The following is a 9,938-nucleotide window of genomic DNA, read 5'->3' on the forward strand; positions in this document are numbered from 1 at the left end:
TCACATTGGGAATGAAATTTACCAACGTTACTGGTCTAGCCTCCATGCGACTTCAACTCTACTTTAATGTTGTTAAGGACATATTCTCCAACCCTGACGTGGTAATTTCAAGGGTGCAATTAAGGACAGGCAACAAATGCTGGCCTTGCCAGCAATGCCTAAATTCCATCAAACATTTCAAGAAAAGAGCTGTTCCCATGGCATGCCTTATTAAACATCCATTGAAGAAACTAACTCCACTGGCGTTCTTACTAGTATGATGTCTTGTACTCCTTGACTTCAATTTACCTGTCTGCTGCTCCATCTTGCGCGACCGGACTAAGGCAAGTGCCAGCACTGCCACTGAAACTGGTAGAAGCAGAGCGAGGGGGTAAAGGTGGCTTCTCATCTTCACCATCTACAAAAAGATTTAAAAAAATTAAAATCTACAATTTGCTCCATGCAAATAGTGGGAAGAGGTAGAAAGTTTTCAGTCCTCATTAAGAAGATGGAGCTACCACATGCCTCATTGGAAAGAGGGGAAGTGAAGCAGAGAGATTTACAAGGCGAATTCAAAGCTCAAGTCCTAGGCAGCTGAGCAAGGGCCAATGGTGGAGTCGTTAAAAATAGGAATACAGATGATGGCAGAATTGGAGGAACGGAGAGATCTTGGAAGGTTGTGAAGCTTTAAGGAGATTGCAGAAATAAGAAGGGACACGACTACAAACAGATTTGAAAACAACTATGAACGTTTTAAAATTGATTCCCCAGCCAGTGCAGATAAGCAAGCACAGTGGGTGATGGGTGCGTGGATCTTAATGCCAATTTGAGCACAGACAGAAGGGTTTTTAATGAATTTAAGATTAAGGGGGTCAGCCTAGTGAACACTCAGGCAAGACTAAAAGGGAACAAAGGCATCGATTTCAGCGGCAGTGAGCTGACGGAAGGCCAGATGCTGGCCACATTACTGAGATAGAAATAGATGGTCTTGATAAAGTGAATGCATGTTTGGAAGGACAAGGTCAAGCATAAAGCCAAAGATGTGAACAGTCCGATTTGGCTTCTGACAATTGTTAGGTTGAGGGGTGTAGCTTGGGGCAAGGGAATCAAGTTCATGGCAGGGACTGAAACAGTGGCTTTGGTCTTCCCCATATTTAGTTTGAGGCAATTATCGGTGACCTAGACTTGATGTTGGAAAGCAATGTGGTAATTCAACAACTGCGGCAAGATTTAGAGTGGTGTTGAAGCAGAATTGGCTGCACAGGGATACAGAAGGAATCCAGTGTTATGTTAACTGCCTTATCAGCATTATGAGAAATGGATGAGCAAAATACAGCAATAATTCCTGAAGAAGGGCTTATGCCCGAAACGTCGATTCTCCTGTTCCCTGGATGCTGCCTGACCTGCTGCGCTTTTCCAGCAACACATTTCCAGCTCTGATCTCCAGCATCTGCAGACCTCACTTTCTCTCCACAGCAATAATTAAGTCAAGTTCAAATCCACCAATCCATCAAGGGATTTACTAAATTACCAGCAAGATGAGGAGAAACTTTGTAACCTCAAATTTAAAAAAAAGTTTAAAAAAAATTAGGTCAACAATTCCATTCAATGTGTTGACTAAGGGCATCTGTTAGAAAGGAGTTGTAGTGGCTTGTTTATTTGGAGGAATGATGATAGCAGTTCCGAAAGCTTGAGGAAAGGGAACCATGTGTTAATTTGTGGAGGCAGCAGGAAGGGAAGGTGAAAAGTTCGCAATTTAAGCCCAGGAGAAAGGAGTCAATGTCACTGGTGAGGTGTGATTGAAGACAGCTCATGGTGGACCAGCAGAGGAAAAGGATAGACAATGAAGAAGCTATGAAAATAATGTTGGGGCTCAGGGTTACAAATGAATAAATGGTCATTAGTCTTGAAACATCAGCTCCCATTGAGCTGACGAAACTAGTCAGTGCTTGTAATAAGTCAGCCCTTCCAAACAAAAAAAAATACCTGAGTAGTCCTTGTCCTCGGCTGTCTCCTTCTTGTCCTCCCTCTCTACAGGATACAGCAGTGTACTGACCAGGCCCTGGTTTGGCTGGAGGTAGGACGTGATAAGTTCAGTCAGTGTTTTGAAGCGTCTCACCTGCACGCCTTGAGAAGTCTGTTTTAATGAAAAACACAAGATCATCATCAATGCCTGAGCCTCCATATTCTACTCCAAATTAATATCTACTTACATCACATGAACACAGCACATCAAGGCAGTAATTCATCACCAGCTTCTCAAATGAATTAGAGATGAACAAAAATTACCAGCCTTGCTAGTGACATTAGTATTCCATGAAAAAAATATTAAAAGTTGTGACAGGACGTGATAACCAAATTGTTTCCCCAACAGGAAAATCTAGAACACAGGGACAGAGTCTCAGTATAAGCAGCTGTTCATTCAAGAACTGAAATCAGGAAAACTAATCTTCACTCGTGTTCATCTTTGGAAATCATTACCCCAAAGAGTTCCATCATTTGAATATATTCAATGTTGAGGTAGTCAAATATTTGGTCTCTTAGGCAATCACAGGATATGAGGAGTTAGCAGGAATGTGGAGCTCTTGTCCGGCCATGATCAGATTGAATGATGGACCAGGTTCAACAGATCATATGGTCCACTCTTGTTCATATTTGTTATGCTCTTTCAGCCACCATCTACAACCTCTACCACCTAGAAGGACACAAACATTAGATTCATGGATACACCACCATTAGCAAATATCCCTCCAAGTCACCCACCATCCTGATTTGGGAAGATATCTGTTCTTTCACTGCCACTGGGTCAAAATCCAGGAACTTCTTCCCTAATAGCATTGTAGGTCAACTTGCACCAAATAAACTGCAGTAATTCAAGAAGGACGTTCACCACCATCTTCTCAACAGCATATAATGATGGAAAATAAATGCTGGTCCAACCAGCAACACCCACATCCCATTCATGATTTTTTTTCAATCCAATCCAACTTTTGTCCAATGGTGACTATCAAGTTGTATGCCTATAATTCTCTTACACAATGGTCATATCTAGTTCTTGCGAAACAAAACATGCTTCATATGTTGGTACTTTGCCAACCAATAAAAAGGGTTACAGATAGCATGCATATGCCATACAAATATGGAATACTCTGATCACATGTTCAACAGAATCTGACTCATCAACTCATGAAGAAATTCAATTAGCTACATCTGGATTCCCAGTTGGCCATGTGTGGCTAATAACATTACATTATTGACAGCACAGAAACACAGAACTAAAGTGCCAATCAGCCTCAGTCTGCTTCTCTCACCTGTACTGCCAGAAAATCATCTTCATCGGGTAAGATCCTGTAAGTATGTACATGCTTCTGATACCTAGGAGAGAAAAAGAGATCAGTTAATTTGTTTTTTTTTTAATGCAAGTTGGTCAAGTTCAATGATAGTACAGTTGCAGTGTCATGTTGTGGATCAGTACACAACGTGCCTATTGGCCTCCTTATACCATGTAACAATTGTAATTCTGTGTTCCTGGTTATTTGCTTATTTACAGCAGGGATATTTTCACCAAGTTTCAAATTGAGGGACACAATAAATTTCCCCAAAAGCTCAGTTTTGCTGTAGGCAGTCCAATATGACGAAACCTGCTTCCCTGTCACTTTTCATAAATTATTGCATAATGATGCCAAATCCTCTCTAAAATCACACATTATCATAGCTTAGATGGACACCATCGCTCCTTCATCATCAGTGGTTCAACTTTCCTTACAAGCTAGCAATTTCCCAGCAGTCTTTCAAAATAGCAGTTCACTGACTATCTCTTAAGAGCAATTAGATATAGGCAATAAGAACTACGCTGACAAAGTGATATTAGAAATGTTTGAGATTGATAGGCCCTTGGCATCATAAATTGCAAGTTGGCTGAAAGGTGGAAAACAGAGTAGGTATAAATGGGTACATGTTAGGCTGGGACAACTTTGCTGATTTTTCTTCCAAGATGACAACGGAGTAGGAGTCTTGGGCCATAACTTATCTGCTCTGACCTCTTTTGTTGCTTTTTTTAATCATTTTTTCATTTTTTTTTCACCTCACCTTCTGGGGGGAGCTCAGTCATGGAAGCAGCAGGGACAGCTGTGGCTGTGGGCCCAGGGTGGGTATTTGGCACAAGGCAGCTAATGCAATGCTACCGCAGCCTTCTTCAAAGTCCAGAGTTTGGAAGCAGCTTAGGGGCTCGGTGTTGTACCAAGTCAGGATTCTGGCTATCTGCAGCAAGGTGGCTAAAGAGCATGGATGACAGTCAGTGGCAAGATGTCTGGCAAAGTGGACTGGACTCTTGCAGTCAACAGTAAGACAGCATCGCAGAAGAGCACGCACCCAGGGGACTGAGCACTGTACAGAAGAGATCCAGCCCTCGTGAGGAAGCCCAGCATGGAGCTTCTGCAGACTCATGGCTAAAGGAGGACAGTTTTTTTTTGACATGATACTAAGGACTGTGAGGTTTAATTTTTACCTTATTTCATTAATTTTCTACTTTGTATCGAAGATTTTGTACCTCTTTGCCTTTGTACCTAAGGTAGAATGGCTACTTTGTAAACATTTCACTGTACTCCTGGATCCCTGTACTTGATTTTAGGACATGATAATAAACTGTTAAAGGTACTAAAATGGTTTCCAAAGTCAAAATTGAAGACACTGCATAAACTTAAGTTCTTTCATGATTTGAAATGTGCGTGAGGAAATAAATTTTGGAATCCAGAATCATTTACCGAAATACATGAAAAACACCATGGTAGTTGAAAACTAGCTGTAACTGGGTCAGATTCACAATGAAATATTCCTTCCAACAGGAACAGGGAAGGATGAAAGGCTTGGAACATTAAGAGACAGTATCATAATGCCAGCAATAAAGTACAATGATTTAAAAGAGAAAATGGTCCAAACAAATGTGAGTTGCATTCACATGGGGCCTTTCACTAACTCTCAAAGCAGTTCATAGCCAATTAGACAAAACTGAAGTCTAGTTGCAGTTACACTGTAAGAAACATGGCAGCCAATTTGCACAGCAAGCTCTCACAAAAGGTAATGCAATAATTACCAAACAATCCACTTGAAAGACATTGTTGGAGGGGTAAAAATAAACCTGTACTGGAGAAAACTGTCCACTAACTTTGTAGAACGGTAACTAACATAGAACATAACAGCTCAGAACCTCGATGTTGCATCGACCTGCGAACTAATCTAAGCCCATCCCCCAACACTATCCCATCGTCATCCATGTGCTTATCCAAGGACTGTTTAAATGCCCCTAATGTGGCTGAGTTAACTACATTGGCAGGCAGGGCATTCCACACCCTTATCATTCTCTAAGTAAAGAACCTGCCTCTGACATCTGTCTTAAATCTATCACCCCTCAGTTTGCAGCTATGCCCCCTCGTACAAGCTGACGTCATCATCCTAGGAAAAAGATTCTCACTGTCCACCCTATCTAATCCTCTGATCAGCTTCTATGTCTCTATTAAATCCCTTTGGCCACCTTCTCTCCAATGAGAACAAACCCAAATGTCTCAGCCTTTCCCTCATAAGACCTTCCCTCGAGACCAGGCAACATCCTGGTAAATCTCCTTTGAACCTTTTCCAATGCTTCCACATCCTTCCTGTAATGGGGCGACCAGAACTGCACACAGTATTCCAAGTGAGGCTGCACTAGCGTTTTGTACAGTTGCAGCATGACATCACAGCTCTGGAATTCAATCCTTCTACCAATAAAACCTAACATACCGTATGCCTTCTGAACAGCACTATCAACTTGGGTGGCAACTTTCAGGGGCCTATGCACATGGACACCAAGATCCCTCTGAACATCCACACTACCAAGAATCTTTCCATTGACCCAGTATTCTGCCTTCCTGTTATTCTTCCCAAAGTGAATCACCTCACATTTAGTTGGATTGAACTCCATTTGTGACCTCTCAGCCCAATCCTGTAGTTTTTCCAAGTCCCCCTGAACCTGTAACATTCTTCCAAACTGTCCACTACTCCACCAACTTTAGTATCATCTGCAAACTTACTAACCCATCCACCTATGCCTGCGTCCAAGTCATTTATCAAAATGACAAACAGCAGTGTCCCAAAACAGATCTTTGTGGCACATCACTAGTAACTGGACTCCAGGCTGAATATTTTCCATGAACCACCACTCGCTGCCTCCTTACAGAAAGCCAGTTTCTAATCCAAACTGCTAAATCACTCTCAGTCCCATGCCTCCGCATTTTCTCCAAAAGCCTACCATTTGGAACTTTATCAAAGGCTTTACTAGAGTCCATATACACCACATCAACCACCACATCAACTGCCCTACCCTCATCTACATGCTTGGTCACCTTCTCAAAAAACTCAATGAGGTTTGTGAGACACGACCTGCCCTTGACAAAATCATGTTGACTATCTCCAATCAAGTTGCTGCTTGCTAGATGATTATAAATCTTATCTCTTATAATCCTTTCCAAAGCTTTTCCTAAAACAGAAGGAAGGCTCACTGGTCTATAATTACCTGGGTCATCTCTACTGCCCTTCTTGAACAAGGGCACATTTGCAATTCCCCAGTCCTCTTGTACTAAACCTATAGACAATGATGAATCAAAGATCATGGCCAGAGGCTCCACCATCTCCTCTCTAGCTTCCCAGAGAATCCTTGGATAAATCTCATCCAGCCCAGGGGACTTATTTACTTTCACACATTCTAGAATTGATAACACCACCACTTTACTAACCTCAATCCTTTCTAGTCTAATAGCCTGTATCTCTGTATCTCAGTCTTCTCCTTTACAATATTCTCCTTCTCCTGAGTGAAAACAGATGAGAAATATTCGTTTAGTACCTCTCTGATTTTCACAAGGTCCACACACAACTTCCCACTTCTATCTCTGACTGGCCCTATTCCTACCCTAGTCATCTTTTTATTCCTAACATACCTAAGGAAAGTTTTAGGGTTCTCCTTTAGTCTACCTGCCAAAGACTACTCATGTCCCTTCCTTGCTCTTCTTAACTCTCTCTTTAAATCCTTCCTAGTTAATCTGTAACTCTCCATCGCCTCATCTGAACCATCTTGTCTCAACGTCACATAAGCTTCCCTCTTCCGCTTAACAAGAGATACAATTTCTTTAGTAAACCATGGTTCCTTTACCTGATCACTTCCTCCCTGCCTGACAGGAACATACCTACCAAGGACATGCAGTATCTGTTCCTTAAACCCTGCATTTTGCTGCCCCATTCTCTGCCTCCTAAGTCCTGCCTAATTGCATTATAATTGCTCTTCCCCTGTCTGTAACTCATGCCCTGTGGTATGTACCTATCCCTTTCCATCATTAAACTAAATGTAACCAAATTATTGTCACTCTCTCCAAAGTGCTCACCTGCCACTAAATCAAACACCTGGCCTGTTCATTACCAAGTACCAGATCCAGTGTGGTCTCCCCTCTTGCCAGCCCTTCGACATACCGTGTCAGGAAACCCTCCTGCACACATTGGACAAAAACTGATCCATCCGACGTAGCATTTCCAGTCAATGCAGGGCAAGATAAAGTCTCCTATAGTGACCACCCTGTTCCTTTCACTCCTACCCAGAATGATTTCGCCAATCCTCTCCTCCACATCCCTGGAACGTTGCGGAGACCTTTAAACAAATCCCAGCAGTGTGACCTCGCCTTTCCTGTTTCTAACCTCAGCTCATACTAACTCAGTAGACGAGTTCCCGTCAAAAGTTCTTTCAGCCACCATTATACTGTCCTTGACTAACAAAGCCACACCTCCCCTTTTTTAACCACCAGCATTGATCTTAATAAAAGATCTAAACCCTGGAACCTGCCACATCCATTCTTGACCCTGCTCTATCCATGTCTCTGAAATGATCACAACATCGAAGTCCCAGGTACCTATCCATGCTGCAAGCTCACCTACCTTATTCTAGATACTCCTGGCCTTGAAGTAGACGCACTTCAAACCAGCTTGCTGTCTGTCAGCACATTCCTGTGGCTGTGAAATGCTGTCCATGTCCTCCCTACTCTCATCCTCCTGTGCACTGCAACTACACCACAGGTTCCCATCCCCCTACTAAGCTAGTTTAAACCTACCCAAATAGCACCAGCAAATCCCACTCAGGATATTAGTACCCCTCTGGTTCATGTGAAGACCGTCCTGTTTGTCAAGGTCCCACCTTCCCTGGATGAGCCCCAATTATCCATATACCTGAAACCTTCCCGCCTGCACGATCCCTGCAGTCACATGTTCAGCCCATTCTTTTGAGCTAAAATTTGCATTTCGAAAGAAATTCACACAACCATACGAAGCGGTTCACAGCCAATTAACTATTTTTGAAGTGTAGTCACTGTTAATATGTAGGTCTAAAACTAACAAACCAATAAACACGTATTGGTTTCATACCCTGTGCAAAAGGCAATAAGCTCGAACAATGTAGCACTCAGGTGCAAAGCTCCCTGACTAACCACACATCCAGTCTGACAGATCAGGACAATATCCAGGTTTGGACTGACAAATGGCAAGCAGCATTAATGCTACACAGATGCTAATAACCATCAACATCAATGATGTTTGATGGCATTATCATTGCTTAATGCCCTATCAACATCCTGGGAGTTACTGTTGACCAGAACCAGACTCACCATATATACTTGTGGCTATGGGAGAAGGTCAGAGACTGGGAATTCTGCTCTAGTAACTCACCACCTGTCTCCCAAAACTTATCCATCATTTACAAGGCACATATCAAGAGTGTGGTGCAATAGTTCCCACCTGCCAGGATTGATACAGCTCCAACAACACTCGAGAAATCTGACATCCAGGACAAAGCTGCCCACTTGATTGGCACCACATCCACAAGCAATGCTTAGTCGCAGCTGTGTGTACTATCTACAAGATGCACTGCAGAAATTCACCAAAGATACTTAGACACCACCCTCTAAACTTACAACCACCTCCATCTAGAAGAGCAAGGGCATCAGATGCATGGAGACACCACTCTCTGCAGGTTCCCCTCCAAGCCACTGACCATCCTGACTGGGGAATATATCATCATTCCTTCTCTGTCACTGGTTCAAAGCCCTGTAATCCCTTCCTTAAGGGCATTGTAAGTCTACATACAGCACATGGACTGCAGCAGTTCAAGATGGTCAGCCAGCAACATCCATCTCTCACTCTGGATCTAGGCTACCTTCTTAATATAATTTGAGGGGGTCTGCTCTGGTCCATTACAAATTGGGGGCTCTTGTCAGGATCAAAATTCAGGAGTGGATTTAGGATTATTGGACTCAAAGGCAGCATGCGGTGTTAGTGTCCTTTGTTTCGGGTGTTGAATTCGCTTGTTAAGACACAGTGTGCTTTTTGTAAAAATGGTTCTTTCAGTCAGTAGGAATTTCCTGAGGGTGGAAAAAATCAATTTGGGAGTTTTATAGTAAGTGAGCAGGGCAAAGGTTTTCAAAATTGAAAGACCAGCTGGAGTCAGGGTTGCCTTTGTCTGTGCAAAAAAGGTGAGGTAATAGCAACAACAGCTCAACATTTATGATTGTTGGAAATGCCATCACAAACTTTGGAAATTGCTAAAATTCAAATGCAAATGAACCAGCTTGAATTAGAGGCAAAAGAGAGACATAAGGAACTGAAACAGATTGAATTATGATTGAGAACAGAGAAAACCTCAGAGGGGAAGAGAGTGCGCGCCGAGGGGAAGAGAGTGCGTGCCGAGGGGAGGAGAGTGCGGGTTAGGGTGGGTGGAAATTGCTAAAATTCAAATGCAAATGAACCAGCTTGAATTAGAGGCAAAAGAGAGACATAAGGAACTGAAACAGATTGAATTATGATTGAGAACAGAGAAAACCTCAGAGGGGAAGAGAGTGCGCGCCGAGGGGAAGAGAGTGCGTGCCGAGGGGAGGAGAGTGCGGGTTAGGGTG

The 9,938-nt window shown here is 42.8% G+C and overlaps 1 long non-coding RNA gene across 1 annotated transcript in view; it reads right to left on the reverse strand.

Moving 5' to 3' along the window:
- Positions 1 to 288: 288 nt before the first annotated feature.
- Positions 289 to 9,938, reverse strand: part of LOC122550964 — a 102,618-nt gene continuing 92,968 nt past the window's right edge. The window contains exons 2-4 of the long non-coding RNA XR_006311981.1: positions 3,291 to 3,354; positions 1,966 to 2,116; positions 289 to 397 (exon numbers count right to left, since the gene is read on the reverse strand). This is a non-coding gene — a long non-coding RNA (uncharacterized LOC122550964). The remainder of the gene's footprint in view (positions 398 to 1,965; positions 2,117 to 3,290; positions 3,355 to 9,938) is intronic.

This window comes from Chiloscyllium plagiosum, chromosome 6 (assembly GCF_004010195.1).
Source record: "Chiloscyllium plagiosum isolate BGI_BamShark_2017 chromosome 6, ASM401019v2, whole genome shotgun sequence".
Classification (NCBI taxonomy): domain Eukaryota; kingdom Metazoa; phylum Chordata; class Chondrichthyes; order Orectolobiformes; family Hemiscylliidae; genus Chiloscyllium; species Chiloscyllium plagiosum.